Below are 19009 nucleotides of genomic sequence, written 5' to 3'. Positions count from 1 at the left end.
GAAGGAAGCATTCATTTGGATTCCAGGGTCTTTTAAAATATGATTGCCTTTGATAACACCTTGTGTTCATATAGATAATTCTGTTTCAGAATTATTAAGTTTTTTATATGTCTCAGCTCAGGAATAACCAGCATTGCTCTATAAAGCAGGATGTTGGTTAGTCTCTTCCTTTCCTTACCCTCCTTTGTTTATAGAGAAGCCCAAGGTTGGATGCTAAGATTAAATGTTATACAAGTTAGCAAAAGAGGCAAAAAGACAGTCACAGTTATGTATAAATTATAGATTAGCAGGCTGAAGACTGGCAACTTGCTGAATGCCTCCCTGACACTGTACTTCCACATATATTTCATTGTTCTTTGCTCCAGAATATTTTACCTTTGGGACTTTTACTTTGCTTCTAATAACAAGAGTCAGAGTGGACAGAGAGCCATGTAGACATCCTGGTTCAAGTTCTGTTTCTTCCATATATTGGTTATGGAATATTGGGCAAGTCATAGCAATTCCTTGTGTTCTAGGTGAGTCTTTTGTTTTTAAATGGTAGAGAATGTGCCAACCTGCATTGGAAGAAGGGATTTCCTCATCAATGCCCTGGCTATGCCAGTGATAATAGAGATCCAGCTCCTAGTTGTATTACAACCAATATTTATTGGCATTTTCTTAGTGATTTAAAAATAACATGTTTCCAGTTCACAACCTTGTGAAGCAAGTAATACAAGTATTACTTCCCATTTTTTAAATAGTCTGATGCAAAAAGAAGTTAAATGACTTGATGAAGTGGATAGAGCATAGGGCATGAAATTAGAAAGGTTTGAGTTTCAATCTTGCCTCAGACACTATCTAGATTTGTAACTTTGACAAGTCATTGAAACTTTTTGCCCTCTAATTTCCTTATTTGTAAAACATGGTTAGTAAGAACATTTATCTCACAGAATTATTGTAAGGATCATAGGAATTAATATACAAAAGTGCTTTGAACACTTTAAACTTTTATATATGTACAGCAATAAATAATTATATGTAATAATATATATATATATATATATATATATAACACAATTTAATATAGCAATTATATAACTAGTTATTATCAGAAACAGGATTTTAAATAACATTTTCCTATGTTTAAGTCTAGCATCTATTTTAATCCATGATAGCAGTGTGATATCTTATTCACAAAGGAATAAGCTTCCTAAAGCTATATAGAACTAAGAATTTACCTTTCTTTTTATCCAAGGAGTTTTCTCATCTTCCCTGTCTCTCAATCTCTATAATTAGAGTGAAAATAGATAAGATTGCATCTTTCATGGTTTTAAGTAATGCCACAGGAGAAATATTCCAGGGAATTAACAGACATTTACTTAGAGCAACCTTGGGTATTTACAGAAATTAGAGAGTGAAATTCTCAAAGACTGTTAGTTTTTGGAAACTCTGCCAACTGTTCTAACATCATGGGAATTGAAGTCTTGCATTTTGTAGGTTAGTTGAAAATGGATAGTAATGCTTAGTGGTAAAACAATTAGTATGGGAGATAGACTATACTAATGTCCATAGACCAATAAGTAAACTATAAGATTAACAGTTACTCAGAGGAATTCATCAGGAAGGAAACCAAATATCAGCTGTCTGGCCACATAGCCTGAATTAATTTAATAATTGTTAATTTTCTTTCATTTTGGTCTCTGTAAATTTGGTCTAGAATAAGTTCCATATATTCTTTCTAGAATAATAGAATTTTGTTAGTGGAATTGTGAACTGATAAAATCATTTTAGAGAGCAATTTGGAACTATACCCAAAGATTTTTAAAATTATGCATACCCTGTGAACCAGAAATTCCACTATTACACCTATGTCCCAAGGAGATTAGAAAGATAGGGAAAAACCTTATATATTCAATGATATTTATAGCAATTCTTTTTGTAGTATCAAAGAATTGTACTATGTGATTCTTATGGAATACTATCATTCTATCATACTATCAGAAATGATGAGCATGATGACTTCAGAGAAAAATGGGGAGAAATATATGAATTAATGCAAAGTGAAGTGAAAAGAACTAAAATATCTTACACAATAAGAACAATAACAACCACATTGTATAAATTTAGGGGATGTGTTTTCTTTCACAACATGACTAATATGGACATACATATTGCATTATTTCATGTGTCATTTACATCAAATTGCTTATATTCTGAAGGAGGGAAGGAAAAGAAAAGGAGGGACTTTTTTAAAATTAAAACTCTTTATTTTGAAAACATATACATGGATAATTTTTCAACATTGGCCCTTGCAAAACCTTCTGTTCCAATTCCCCCTCTCCCCTTCCCCCTTCCACTAGATAATAGATCATCCAATATATGTTAAACATGGCAAAATATATGTCAAATACTATATATGCATATGTGTTATACAATTTTCTTGATGCCCAAGAAAAATCAGCTCACAAAGGGAAATGAATGAGAAAGAAAATAAAATGCAAGCAAACAACAACAAAAAGAGTGAAAATGCTATGCTGTTATCCACACTCAGTTCTCACAGTCATCTCTTTAGATGTAGATGGCTCTCTTCATCACAAGATCATTGGAATTGGCCTAAATTATCTCATTGTTGAAAAGAACCACATCCATCAGAATTGATCATCATATCATCTTGTTGCTGTGTTCAGTGATCTCCTGGCTCTGCTCATTTCATTTAGCATCACTTCATGTAAGTCTCTCCAGGGCTTTCTGAAATAATCTTGCTGATTATTTCTTATAGAACAAACCATAACATTCATATACCATAACTTTAATCATTCTCCAATTGATGGGCATCCACTCAGTTTCCAGTTTCTTTTTTTTTTCCTAAAAAAAGGATTACCCAAACATTTTTGCACATGTGGATCCCTTTCTCAGAAGAGGGAAATTGTAACAACATTTTCAAAAACAAATATTTTAACTTTTTTTTTTTTTTTTTTTTTTTTTTTTTTTTTTTTTCTGAGGCAATTGGGTAAATGACTTGCTTAGGGTCACACAGCTAAGAAGTGTTAAGTGTCTGAGTTCAAAATGGAACTCAGGTCCTTGTTGTGACTCTGGATATCTTAGAATCAGCAGGAGTCAGGATAAGCAAAAGTCTTTATTCTTAGTCTTTTGGGGTCTCCATCAGGTGATTAAATATAGAAATCTCCATACCTCCTTTCTCTCTCTCCACCGTCAAAGAATGATCCTGCTTGTCCTACTTTAGTCTCTGATCTCTCTCCCCCTTCTCTGTCCACACTCAGAGATCAAGCCAGCACAGAGTAGTTGAGTAGGGTCATACTCGAAGCATATGTTAATAGAGTACTGTCCAATTAGTAATTAGCCTTAAGTGCTAGGTTGTCCAAGTGCATCTGCTCAGAATTTCAGCGCTTTACAGGTCCTCTTGACTTCAGGGCTGGTAGTCTATCTACTGCACCATCTAGTTGCCCTTTATTTTAACATTTTAAAATGTAATTGAGAAAAAATTAAGATAAAAACATAATTCTAGAACTGGAAGGCCCTAGATGTCATTTTCAGGCTCATTCATTTTATTGATGAATCAAAAAGAACCAAGAGAAGGTAGATGAGTAAACTAAACAAAGCCACCGTGTCTAATTACTAAAACAACAAATATTAAATCCTATGTCTTTTAATCACGAAGATAAAGTTAAAGCAGTGTGGATATTTGCCTCAAAGGAGAGATAATAGTATTTGAAGAATTTTCCAGTAATTAAAAGATGCTTGCCCTGGGGAAAAAAAAAGGTATGGCAAATTTGACAGTATATTAAAAAAGCATATGCAGCACCTTTCCAACAAAGGTCCACACAGTCACAGCTATACTTTTTTTTTTCAGTAGCAATGAAGCATTGTGGGATTTGGATTATAAGAAAAGTTGAGTGCTGAGAATTAATGTTTTCAACTTGAGGTGCTGAAAAAAGATTTTTGAGAGTCCCTTAGAGAGCAAGGAGATCAAATCAGTCAATATTTAAATAAATTAATTCAGGCTATTCAATGACAAGTCAAATACTAAAAGTGAAGCTTAAATACTTTGGCCACATTAATAAGAAAGGACTCACTGGAAAAGACCCTCATATTGGCAAGAATAAAAGCAAAAGGAAACATGAATGGCAAGAGATGAGATGGATAGATAATGACATTGAAACAATGAATATGAATTTGGCCAGACTTGAAGATATGGCAGGAGATAGAAGAACCTGGTATGCTTTGATTGCTTAGATCACAAAGAGTGACAAAACTAAAAGACTGAACAACAATTACAAAACAGCAACAAAAAATATTTAGATACAGAAAAGATCCTTCAGGTTATCTTTTTGGACTCCTTAGAACTGTGAAAGGCAGTATAGAATGGTAGAAAAACACTGGCTCTGGAATTAGAGGCTTTGTAAGATGCTTTGTTGAAATTCAGGGTTTTCCCTTAGTTTAATATTTTAATAGTACTATCAATAGAAGATATACATTGATTCATACATGTCTTTTTATAAATGTTGTCATCTCTTCATAATTCCTGTTTCCCTTTATACTCAAAATATATTCTTTTTTTTGACAAAGTCGAGAATTCGCTGTGAAGTCATGCTAACTAGCTGAGAGTTTGAAGGTTTTTCCTTTGGTCAACTATGGTCAGTGGGATTGGACAAATTTGTTTGAAAGCATTACATCCAAAATAGTTGACTTTAAATAGTCCTCATAAGGAAATTGCCAATATGTTGTGTAATATTCCATGAGAGTTGTCAACTATTAATTTTCTGAAGCTTTTCATTTGTCACCACAGCTATTGAGTTAGGAAGCAACATGCGTTTTTATTTTATTTTGTATCTTCTAATGTTAACATTATCTCCCATATAAAAAATCACACTAAGTAGGAATTTTCAAAAATAAATAAATAAATAAATAAGTGAATGAGAGTAGAAATGTAGTCTATTATTCTTATATATTTTTTATTATTGAAGTGGCAGGATGGCACATTTAAAGCCAAGTAGTCCAATGTTCCAGTCTGTGTCTGACATTTATTTGCTATATGAGCTGGAGAAATCACTTGTATTCTCTGAATTTCATTTTTCTCTATAAAATGAGAATGAGATTACTTTTAATGACTACTTCACCAGGTTATTTTGAAGGAAAAAATAAGATAATATGTAAGCATTTTAAAGGAAAAAATAAGATAATATGTAAGCATTTTGAAAATTTTCAAGCTTTGCATAAATGGATAGTTATTAATATTATAACCTGTGCTCACTTATTTCTATCTTTTATATCTGATGTATTTCTGATCCCTGGGTGATGAGCATGATGATGGTTCATAGGAATAGAGAAATTGGCAAAAAAAATTATGATATTTGCCTTGCTCTTTTCTCTACCCAAACCTTGTGAGTCCCAACCCCTTATTATGAAGCTAAAGATTAGAAAATATTTATTCTCTATAATAAGATGCTAAAGATTAGATGCTAAAGATTAGAAAATATTTATTCTCTATACTCTGATATTATGGGCTAGGGATAGGAATTTTTAACTTGTAGGCCATGGACACAGATTTCAGTGGATCTGTGAACTTTGATGAAAAGAAAAACAACTTCAGCTCTTTATTTCAATACAATTGATTTCATTTTAAATTACATCTCTTTTATTTTATTGGAAAAGGAAATAGAAAACCATTTCAGTATCTTTGTCAAGAAAACTCCAATGGGGTTCACAAAAATTGGACTCAATTAAAAAACAACTGAACAATTTTATTATTTTATTTTATATTTGAAAATATGATTCCAGGGAGTCAATTCACACACACACACACACACACACACACACACACACACACACACACACACACTCATTAAGGACCCTTGAGATAGGGAGTATATATTACCTTTGTTTCCTTGTCCTTGAGACTGGCACTGTCTGTCTTACCATGTGATAAAGGGAATAGACTGTCACAGCAATTAGACTGAACCCTTGAGACAGAGGCTACTTTTTTTCCTTTGATCACCAGCAATGAGGGAAATCTAATGAGATTGGTTTACTATTCCTGCTTATCATGCCAGCTAGCAACAGAAACCTTTGAACTGGTTATGACGGGGGAAAGAGAAAGAAGAACTCAAAGAATTGTTACTGTAAATATCCATAACCTAGAGCATAGGAACCAGAGCATAAATAAAAGAGGTTTTCAATACCTGAGACCTTTAGAGACCATGAATCTTGGTGGATTCACAAGTCAGAGATAGGATTCTTTCTCTCCCCTGCACTGTTTTGTTTAACTCTGGCCAAGAGCCAAAGTCCTAAACACACATGCCTTGCCTTTATACATGATATATGGATATGTTCGGTTCATTAATTCATTGGCTACAACTGAAGAAATTGGGGGAGAAATGAATTGAGTTATATGACTAAAGATGGAGAGCTTCTTGTGCGCATTTTTTCCTGTCATTTTTTCTCTGCTTAATACATTATATAGCCTCAATGTTTTCAGTGTCTTTGTCACGTGAATGCTTGTGGAGACTTGTTGTTGTTGTTTGATGTTGAAGAAGCCCAATGGGATCACAAGAGTGATATCTTGACTTTAGAGTGGACTGGATGTAAGTGAGGTACAGGTGGGCAAAACCATGAGCCTCACTTTCTCCTCCAGAGATATTGAAGTCCAATAGAAAGACAAAAGTCAAGACAACTGATGATGGCCCAGGATACAATGGATCCCATTGGCCTTTGTAATTTAAGTTCTTTCTCGGGTCTTAGTTTGTCTGAGACAATGCCCTTTCAATAACTAACGGCTACATAAACTGACATAAAAGTTGGCCAGAGTTACCATCACAAAAATATCAACGTGGGAGGGGAAGACCCTTAAAGATTCTGGCCAGAACAGATAAAAATATTTTTAACACTCATTCTAAGATAATGAATTAAATAAGAAGAAATTCCACTGAGGAATGAGAATCTGTCCAGAATCACAAATTTTCTATTTTCAATATTTTTGAATATTATCTCATATCAACTTTTTTTATCTGGTCAACATGGGTTTAATATGCTTCATACCTACATGATGGGGAGCACCATAGACATTTGGTTGCTGGTTACCTTCTGTAAACCTATGCTTATAATGCAGCCTTTTGTCTGGCAAGGCAACATTTGCAATAGACAAACATTGGTGAAGTCAGCTGGTTGGTGACTAGCTTTTAGCACTAGCTAGTGGGCAAATTGATTAGGGCACTCCCTCATTAGATAATTGGCTTGGTGTCCTCACAACATTTTCTTGCAGGATAAGTAAGAAAGTACATAAGCTCATTTTAACTATTTATATTATTTCAGCACTCCAATTATCACGTGGTATATCCACAAAGTGGCATATAATGAATGATGCCTTGCCATCTAAATTTCCTCTCTGTGTTTCTATATAATGTCCATTAAGCTATACACTTTGCTTGCTTAAACATGTTTTCATAATGAGGCAACTGATAATTTTGGATTGTCATTTCACAGTCTGTGATTTATCTTCCTTTTGCCTTTCTTATATCTTTCTGTCTCTCCCTCTTTCCTTCATTCTCTCTCCTTTATTTCATTTTTCTCTTTCTATCACTAAATCTCAAGCTCTATCTTTATGCTTCTTTTGTTCAATCTTAGTCTCTCTCTGTCCCTCCTGTTGATTACGATTTAAAAGAAATGTTATCTCCAGATACTATATCACTGCATATAGGTAAAACAGGGGATATTTGACCTACATTGGGAATGATTTGCATAAGTAGACAAGAAAAATTCTTTAGACATATCTGTATATTTCCACTGAAAATCCATTTAAAAGATTCTCCAGTAATTTGCTTCCTTCTTGTCAGTCCTTCGCTCCAGAAGCTATGCTTTTTAATAGTTTTGAATTGAACCACAGGTATATAAACATTTCTGATATGAGTCAATCTCTAAGCAAAGGCTAAATAAACCATGCAGGAAACAGTGAGTCATTTTCTATTTGCATTTTAGGAGCCATTCTTGCCTTGTGGAAGGGAATGAAAGCAGCATTCTAATAGGCTGCCTGGGTTGAGCAGTCTGGAAGTCTTCAGTGGAAATAGTCATCTTGTTAAATCATATGTGATCCATCAAAACTATAAAATACACCAGAGGAAAAACTAAATAAGGTTCAGATCACAAGCAATTCCAGCTTTGCTACGATACCCTGAATGTGATCAGAGAGCTCCTTAGTGCTCCGGATGTTTATAATCTAGTTCACAGTCCCTGCTCACTCTACATAACCTTTTTCTTTCTTTCTCTCCATACATATTATAAAATTAAGCATGTGGCATCTGCTAAATGGTGTGTGCCTTATGTAGCAGCTGCCTTGGAGAAGGAACAGAGGATCACATCCATTAGTTACTGTTTATGCTTTAGAAATCCTGAGTCTTCTCATGGTAACAATGATTCAGGACAAGCTCATACATTTACTGGGCACATAGCCTCTGAATCACTGGAGACTTACAGCTATGAGGGAAGTACCCACGTGGGTTGCTAAATGATGATTCATTCTCTGAAGTACAAAGAAAACTGGCTTTATAGAAGCATGATGTCTTTCACATCTTGGTAGATGAACTCAGGTCAGCCAAAACAGGAATGTTTTCCTACTTATCTGTTCAGCTTATGAAGAATTACATGGAAAATGATAGAAGAAAGAAAAAAAAAACATAAAGACTAAATTACTGACATCTAGGATAAGAGATTCTGGCTTTATTTGCTTCAGTCTGGAATAGAGTCAGAGGTTTTGTTCCAACAGTCTGAAGAGCTTAGAAAACTGACAAATAAGACATGGGAGTTTTCATTAAGAGGGTGCCAAATCAAACCAGGCTCTGATTTGCAGAGATTAAAGGTTATTATCATTTGATATTCAATAATCAGTGTGAAATAAAAGGATGATATTTGTCAATTTTAAATCATATCAGTTCTACACAGGGTCAGGGCATTTTGTGGGCAACTGGTTATTTCTTGTTTCCTGAGATAGAGAACTAGGACATAAACTAAATCTAATCCCTTCATTTTATAATAGCCACCGAGTCTTTAAGGAACAAGATCAGATAGCTAATAAGTAATTTAGATTTTGAAATAGCTATCCTATTAGTAGTATTGAGAATCTATTAAGTATGCTAATATAATTCACAGAAAGAATTGAAGGTATCAAATGACCTTTATAGGGAAAAAATGAATGGCTTTAGGATTTGAAAAAAAATACAAATCTAAATTTCTTGAGTGAGATGGAAAGGAATACTAAGTTGAGATGGAGTTGTACCTAAGGAGAGGAAATAGTAACGTTGCCCCAGGGTACAAAATTTATATGGAGTTGACAATACCTGAAATTCTTTAATTCAGTAGAAACAATAGAATTTAGTACTACATAGCTAATGAGTTGAGCTTTCTGATGCTTCTTCTCCTTGTTCTACTAGGTGTTTTTGGTTTTTTTTTTTTTGTTGTTGTTTCCCCAGCAAAGCTAATTCAGCTCATAGGCTACTTGCCATTTAAATAAATGTGAATTTTATGCTGCTTTCTCAGGGCATCAGTTGTATTTACTCCAGATGCAAAAATTATGACACTGGTTGAGAATGTGAAAACATGAAATCTTAGCTCTAGGCAAGGCATTGATGCATTATTTCCTCACCTTTAGGCAAAAGAAGAACCATATGTATTAGAATTATATCCTGCTATTAATATGTTTTTGGAGATATTTAGAACATGCTATAAAATGTCAACTTTTAATATAAGGATCATTTGCATGATCATCATTTAATCTCTTTAACCCTTAGTTTCTTTAATAGGGAAATGAGGGAGTTCAATCAGACAATCACTTAATTTTTTCCAGCTCTGACATTATATGAATTCTGAATAGAGCTATACAGCATTAAGGAAAACCCTTGGATCTTAGATTAACCTCTTCCCATTTCAATGCAAATATATAGGCATTGTGAATGAAACAACATATTGCATTTCTGATTATTGGTATGCATCATTTTCAAGCCTGAATGCTAATGTCCTGAATTGGCTTTACTTTTGAATTCAACTTAATTACAAAATAGGATAACTGAGCTTTTAAAATCTCTGCACAGAATGATAATCCAATTGTCTAGATATAAAATGAAGAGTGTGTTTGGCACTAGAATTTGCACAATTCCTGTTATAAAACACACACAAATTCCAGAAGCAACAAATATACTTTTTAAACAGTGAGTATTTTGCATCTTTAGATAAAATGTATATATGGCACACTTTTAAGTTTAATCTGCATTATTAACATTTTCTCCATCATTTTCTTAAGTTTAACTAATGAAAACAGTAAGTCAAGCTTTAATTTGAAGCATTTGATGACTTTTGAGGTGTAAATGCTCACACTCAAAATTTAGCAATTGGCTTTCTCATTTAAGATGGCTATAACCCATTTTTATAAGTCATACTATAGCAAGAAAAACAAAAACAAAATAATGATCCTCAGCAAGGATTCCGTTTTAACTTTTGTGTTTAAGTATTCTAAGGCAAGGTTAAAACCTTCAATTAATAAATTAATAAAAAAATAAAATTAAGTTCTTTTTGATTCAAGCACCATGCTCTATCACCATCCAGATGTTCTAATCTCTTCACATCTCATTTCCAAATGTGTAAATTGAAGAAATTAAATTAATTGACTCTGAGATCCCATGTAGTTCTAAGGCCATGATCTCTGAAGGGAGATCCTTTTGCAGGGTGTGAGAAGGAGATATTATTAATAAACTTTGTTTGAATGTAAACTTGACTTAGAGAAAGCTTTATTTGATTTGTTTAGGCAATTGGGATTAAATGACTTGACCATGATCAGACAGTTAGTAAGTGTTAAGTGTCTGAAGCTGAATTTGGACACAGGTCCTATTGACTCCAGGACTAGTGTTCCATCCCCTGAGCTATGTAACTGCCCCATTTATTTGAATGTAAGCTCATTCTTCATACTCGTATTCCCAGTATTTATCAGTGTCTAGTATCTAATGCTTAATAGATAGTTGTCATAAATAGTCAAATTAGTAACCAAATATATGAATAAGTGCTTAATAAATACTTGTCACTTGATGGTTTATCAAATTGGTTTTAAATATTGTTCGGCTGCATTTATGTTCAATTATATAGAGAATGAACATAATATAATATAAAATAATCTACAATCATGCCAATTAGCAAGCTATATTTGAATGAAATCAAATCAATTTAACAAGCAGTTATTAAGCACCTGTTATGTACATAGCATAAGCAAAAATGTTAAAAGGATGTATAGATCATAATTTCTGAATAAGAAAATAAATAATAATTTATTGTAAACTTTTGTAGCCAATAGATTTTTCCAAAATGCTTTCATAAACTATTGCCAAATTCTTGGATTAGTAGCCACCCTCTATGGCTGAAATTCAATAATGATTTAACAAATGTTGTTTCATCTTCTCTGCTAACCTTTTGCTTAGTACATTTATTGTCATTACATCTAATATGTGGTCTGTGTTAAACTTTTTCTCATTTTCATATAAATTATATTCATAAACTGATAAAATTGATCTTTTTAAAGTTATAGCCATACTGATTCCAATATTTTGATACTAATTAAGTATGAAATCATGAAAATAATGTAAATCAAATTTATGTCTTAAAATTTCATAGAAATGATAATTTTATCAGGTATGCATAGCCATATTCATAGCCACTAACATATCTATATAAGGCCAAGTAGATAGTTTGAATAAATTAAAATAATTTAAAATGCTTTCGTTGTTTCTGTCCAATAAAAGAACCAATTTCATGTGCTAAACTACATTTTCTAACAACATCTTCCTAGGAAGATCATTAATTATTTTATTAAATTTAATATCTTTAAACTTGACAATCAAATCTTCAGTTCGAATCATATTTCCCCACTACTTATCTTTACATTTTCCAAAGCTTTTATAGTGCATTTGATTAATTTTTGTTCTTTCTGAATTATAGTTGATCTCACCTGAAATGTAGTTGAAAGTAATGAAAATTTTTTCAAAAATGTCAATCATTAAAACAAGTTCTTGTAAAAACTGTTAGCTAATCTCTTTGCTAAACCAGAATAAGACAAATGAGAAAAAGGATATATGACTTGTACAACCTACAGCAATAGCAATTCAGTAGTGTAGGTAACAGTACAAGGAAAGTAAAAAGAAAAAGGAAAGGTTTGGAGGGAATGATAATGAATTCAGTTTTAGATGTGTTACACTTTTGTTTTCTTCAATTTGACATTCCTCAAATGGATTTAGAGATATGAAACTAGTCAGTGGCCAACTTGCACTATGGCTAGATCTGCAAATTGTTAAAAACTAGGCATATTTTGGCAACATAAGTAGAGTACCTCAGATCATATCATGAATCATACATTGCTTTTGTCATTCTTAAAGATGAGAGTATATAGTCTAATTACTAGGTATTCATACTTCAATTTCCCTCTCTTCTAATCTATTTTTTGACTTCTTTCTGAAGATTTATTGTAGAATTAGAAGATTCAGAGCTTAGAAGATCTTAGAAATAATCTTGTCCAGACTCTTCATGGTAAGAAAAATGTGAACCAAATATTAAAAAGAACTTTCTGGATTCATATAGTAGATAACAGAATAAGATTTCAAGTCAAGTTCTCTGACTCCAAATTCTGTATTCTGTTCTATTATTTAATTTAAACACATACTTATATGATATTCTATTATCTTATTTCTATTTCATCATACTGTTTTACAGAAATCTTTCTTGCATTATCCTTTGTAACATCCCTTAAAGCTACTCTATCTGCCCACCCATCAGTAGCCATGACTGAGTCAGCTCACCTGCCTTTGGGCTCCAACCTGGATCACACAGAGACAGATTGATCAGAGGGAGAGGTGAAGTCAGAGAGTTTATTTTAAACACAGTCTTGCTTATATCCCCTGTTAGTATAAAGGTCCTCTAGGAGCCAGAGGGGTTGAACCATATAAGGATTGGTCCAGGGAGAAGAAGGGAGGCATGTGAGGCTTCCTGAGCACTAAGGAGGAAGGTGTGGCACTTGCAGTGGCGAGTGCTGGCGAGTGCTGCTTCTTAGGGCATGCCCTACCTTCACATAGCACTCGCCTTCGCCTCTACCTCTCAGTGCTCACAGATCATCCCTGTGCCCCGTTAACATTCTGCTCCCATTACATCTCCCCCTTTTTTATTAATCAGATCTAGTCTTTTCATATTGATGAATGAGAAGCTCTTCCTTAAGCACCTCTATAGATTTTTTAAGAATACTATAAAGCATCATAGCAAAGTAGGCAAAAACAAAAGAAGCAGCAATATAAAATGGCTACATAGAGCCCATGGGATACAATAGAAAGGGATGGGAAAGGAAATGTGTTTGATCCCATTACTAACCTGGTCCAGCAAGGGTAGTTGGTGCTATGGTGTTATTTTGGATGTTTCCTGGGTTATCTCCTTTTCTCCTTCTTTGGCCCCTGTTTTAATATGGGAAACTTTCCTTGTTCTTCTTTCTAGAATCTAGCAGCCTTCCCCATCAGGATCTGTAAGACATAAATATCCCGGCCCTCTCCAAAGTACTAAGGATGGACCTTGCCAATGTCCTTCCACATCCTTCCAAAGGACCTTTTGAATGTTCTCCAGTGCTTGAAGTGCTGTTTTCATGGGGCCTAGTTTTATTTTTTATTTTTATTTTTTATTTTTTTGCCTGTCTATAAGATTGTGCCAAATGTATTATTCCTGGAAAGAGGCCAGTATCACTGTCTAGGCCCAAAATATTGCAAGTATATAAGACCCTATCCATGTCCCCTTGTGTGGACCATTGAGGATTCTGTCTACTTCCTCCCCATTTCTGTTTAGTACAGTTCGTATTCAGAATGCAATGGGCTCTTTCTAACTGCCTGACCCTGTGGATTATAGGGAATCCCTATGACATGTTTAATGGTGAACATAATAAGGAAGGTGGCCATCTGCTTAGAAATATAAGCTGGACCATTGTCAGTTTTTATGATATTAGGAGAAGCAACTATAGAAATGTTTAATGACCTAAGGAATATTCTCATGGGAGGCCATTGTCCAAAGGAATATAGAAAAAGGTGTCAATATAGAAGTGGATGGCCACACAGACCACATGTGTCACATCCATTTGACATAAATCATTGGGGAATAAACCCTGGGGATTAATTCCTTTTCTAGGTGGAGGAAGGAGAAATGGAACACACTGAATAGCAATTGAAGAATTCTGAGGCTATAGGACAGCATCCTCAACACTCTCAGCACTTGGACAGCATATAAGCTGTCTAATATGATGTTAACAGGCTCAGGGTATCTTTTACAGGTCTGGAGAATAGCAAAAAGCTCATTTTTCTGTGGATTCATAAGGAGTCTCTAACACCAGAATCTCTTTTGAGTGCTCATAATAAATTGAGGCCTTGTGGTTCTTAGTGGCATCGTAAAGACATTTGTATCTTGCACAGGCTCATCAACAATTGTCTTATGAAGGGGCTGTACCATAATATGGGATAGCAAAGGAAGGATTAAGCAAATAGAATGCAGGCTCAGTGTAGCCCATTGAGCACAATGTGCCCATGGCCAATAAGCTTGCATCATGACTCCTCTAACTCCCAGTTCAAAGGGTAAATACAGTAAGGGTCTTTTACCTGTTAGATGAGAAGCTCTTTTTACTTCCTCAAGAGCAAGTTCTTCCAGCATCTCAATATGGTTTGTTAATAATTTCTGTGGTCTTTTCTTGTACACATATTCCAAAATTTTAATACCATGAAAGAGACCTCTATGAGACAAGTGGGGTCCCATCTTGCGATTTCAGATTTAGAAGCAAGAGCAGTGATCTTATAAATTGTGTCATTCACTGAGGAGGTCCATTTATGAGAGGAATTTAGATGGACTCTCCTTTCAAGCTGTCATATAAAGGCTGCATCAAAGAAATAGAAATAGGGACATGAGCCCTTAACAGTTGAATTTGTCCTACTAGTTTCTGAAATAGGTTCAGAGTATTCACCTTGTCTAATTGTAAGTTAGATATCTGGTTAGTAACTGTAGAAGGCCCCATGCAAAGCCCCAGGTAAATGATGGGATAGTTATGTTGGATCTTTTCTGGGGGTTCTAGCAGTCCAAGTTGAGCAAGAACACTTATGGTCTTTTTAAGCAGGGCAGATAGTGAGTGAGTGGCAGTTAACAACCCTCATTTGTTTTATGACCCTCATTTATTTTATGATTCTCTGTTTGCACTTCATTATCTACTTTTAATGGATTGTGGCTTGAACCTCTTAAGTGCTTCTAATCTCTTGATAAATGAGGTGATGCTGTTCTGGAATGACTCCCAGTATTTCCTTATCATAGGAAGCTATCTGATTACCTACTAACTACCACTTTAAAAATCAATTTCCAATCCTGCTTGCTTTACTATTCTATAAACTTCTTTCCTTAGCACCTCTTGGTATGAGACCTTCACTATAGTTTGTCCCTTACCACACATTCCACTCACTAAAGCAGAGTTTTGTCTCCCTTCCTGCCCTGTAGATCTGCTACAATTTGAGATCCTAGTTGCATGGTCCCTGTTCAGTCGCTACTTATAGCGTCTTTTTTGAGGCTACTCTATCTGCCCACCCTGAGTAGCACAGCTAGGTCAACTTACCAAACTTCCAGCACTGACCCAGGTGCCATAGAGAACAACTGACAGGACATAGAGGTGAAGGGAAAGAGTTTATTTTTAGCACAGTCTCACTTATATTACCTGTTAGTTCTAGGTAGGGGGCCATTTAAGGATTGGTCCATGAAGAAGGTGGTGCTTCCCACCTTCCTGAACACTAAGGAGGGAGGCATGGCAAATACAGTAGCTAGTGCCACCTCTTAGGCCTAGTCCTACCTCCACATAGCACTTACCTGTGCCTCTACCTCTTAGCTCTTATATACCATCCCTGTGCCCTGTTTCGCATTCTTCTCCTGTTACAATCCTTAACCTAAAGAATGAATAATCAGTTTCTGCATTATACATGATATACATTTAGTTGATGAAATAGATAACATAAAATTCCTCTCTATACTCCATTTGTTTTGATTACAAATCTTTGGAATTACAACAATGATTTGGATGAATCCAGTATTTTATAGGAAGAGGGGAGGGTTTGCTTATACTTACCCAAGGGTTTCAATTAATTATTAGCACTTAATTGTTATATCTGTGACTAGGTACCATGCCTCACATATATCAGATATTTAGAATTGTGAAGGTTTTCAAGAAATTTCATGGTCCCTACCAACTCACTCATTTAAAAATGAGGAATCTGAGGTATTAGAAAGGTTATGTTAATTTGCTTACAATATCCCAGGGAATGGTATTGTAAAAACAGTTGCCTGGATCATGTAGGATTAATCCCTTCCATGTGACAACTATACTCAAAATTATTCCCCCATAATATGAAATTTGCAAATGTGAAAATGTGTTAGCTAAATATGCTTTAAAAAGGGGAGGGGGATCTCGAGGAAGAAGCAACAAAAAGATTGCCAAACAAAACACTGGGATTTTGTTTATTGAGTGTCTCTCCTGTGTAATACACTATTAGGTATTGGGGAAAATACAGAGATAAAGAAGATCTAGTACTTGCCAAAAAGACAGTGTTGGTAATTAATGTTTGATAATAAATGATCATTTCAACAAAATATTGTGATGACTGAACTCTTTCTTTTTTTTTTTTAAGTCCATTATTCTTGCTAATCTTAAAAACATAGATTTAGAATGGACCTAAGAGATCATTAACCTAATCCCCTCATTTTTTAGATGAGGAAATAGAGGCTGAGAGAGGTTTAGTATTTTTCCAGGGTTATATAGTTAATAATAGGCTGAATCAGGTTTTGAGTAGTACTGAAAATTTCTACGAAATAACTCTTTGCTGTTGTTTTTGTTCTAGTTCTTAAGCAGGTGCATACTTATATCAGAATATACTGGAATCATTGAATCTTTGACTACCAAGAATCATAGAGAATATTTACTTTATATTGTAGTGAAAAAAGGTGCTAGACTGGGAGTCAGAGGAATCTGGTGTTACATCCTACGTCCAACCAGTTGTGTCACCATGGGCATAATTTTTTTGACTTGATATTTTTCCCCAGTTATATGTGAAACCATTTTTTACATTTGTTATTAAAACTTTGAGTTCTATATTTTCTCCTTTCCTCCCTCCCTCACCCATATTGAGAAGGCACATTTAAAGTTATATAAAACATTTCCAAAAAATCATGTTGCAAAAACAAACAAAACATAAATTTCCCCCTTCCAAAAAAAGTCTTCAAAAAATAAAGGAAAAAGTATGCTACAATCTGTATTCATATATAATCAATTCTTTCTTTAGATATGGATAGTGGTTTTCATTATAAATTCTTTAGAATAATCTTAGATGATTGTATCACTGAGAATAGCAAAATAATTCACATCTGATCATCCCTTAACATTGCTCTTATTTTGTACATAGTACATTTTAATTTGCTTGAGGTCATGGAGGACATTACAGGTTTTTTTTTAGGATATCCTGCTCATCATCTCTTATAAATCAATAATATTATATCATAATCACATGCCACAATTTATCCAGCCATTCCTGAATTGATGAGCATCCCTTAAGTTTCCAATTCTTTGCCCTGAAAAAAAAAAGACTTGCTATAATATTTTTGTACATATAGGTCTTTTTCCTTATTTTTTTAAATATCTTTTGGAATTCATACATAGTAGCAGTCAAAGGACTACATGATTTTGTATCTCTTTGGGCATAGTTCACATCTTTTGATAATGTATCATTTGGGGAATGGCTCTTTTTAAAAAAATTTGACTCAGTTCCCTATACATTTGATTTAATCTGTACCTTTTTATATGTGATTGATAATTCTTCAAATGGAGAAATAAAGAATAAAGAAGAATCTAACAGTATTCCAATTGCAATTTATCTATCCCACAAAACATTGGAACTATCAAAATAGAGAAATTTAAATTTTATTTACACATAAGGAAACTTAAACTCTTTAAGGATTGTTGACTCTTTTAAGGGTATACCTATAGCAAGTAAGAAGAAAGTAGTATTAAAATGACAGAAATGATATTCTTCTCTTTTCCCAATTCATAATATAGTAGTCTTTCTAATGTGCCACCCTACTATTTTAGTTTATTCATACACAAAAATCTAATAATGTAGCCTAAGAGTGTGTTAGGAGTATGTTCACTTACTCATTCTTATCAGTGGAGTACTTGTAGCCAACAGGTGAGTTGATTTCTAGGTATTTCAGAATTAGAACAGAATAGTTTGTTCCTATCCTCCTTAGCTACAGTAGATTAAAAAACAGAAGAGTAATGTTATATTTCGTGTAAGAGAACATCTGCTTAATGTTGTTAAAAGGACAAGGTCCTCTTGAATCAAAACCAAATTGTCCTTTCAAAGAGAGGACATACATAGGCCCACAGATTTCACAAGGCTTAGAATGCATAAGATAATATGTTTCCACCAATTTTCAGAGATGGCAAAGAACAAATTCTAATAAAGAATACACATTATCTAATGGAAGAAGTCTTCAAGGGTTAATGGTAGAAAGTCTGTTGAGCTCTGTCACCATGAACATGCTTACTGCCTTGCTTTTCCCTGACTGTTTTCCTCTTTTGTCACTTGGCTTTCTTCTTAATTCAATCTAATTCTAATGTCTTTGTTTCCATGGGTTCCTTTATGAATTAAAAGTCAGGATTAACTAACTTCAGCAGTAATGGATACAGTTGCCATCTCTAAAATGACCTAGCAACAGTTGCTAGTGGAGATGGTCAACAACCTGGTGGTGATAACCTTGTTACCCCTGTCTATAAAGGTGGGCTCTTTGAGAATCAGGCTGTCTTATTCCACTGCTTCTTAAATTGTAAGTCTTCACACAATAGGAGGTCATACAACTGAATGTGGGTGGGGGAGGGGGAATTTGGTAACCAAAAAAACTATCAAATATCAAGATTTAATTTTTTATATAAAAATAAAAA

This window comes from Sminthopsis crassicaudata, chromosome 1 (genome assembly GCF_048593235.1).
Source record: "Sminthopsis crassicaudata isolate SCR6 chromosome 1, ASM4859323v1, whole genome shotgun sequence".
NCBI classification, from domain to species: domain Eukaryota; kingdom Metazoa; phylum Chordata; class Mammalia; order Dasyuromorphia; family Dasyuridae; genus Sminthopsis; species Sminthopsis crassicaudata.
Note: the sequence above shows the minus strand (reverse complement) of the source record.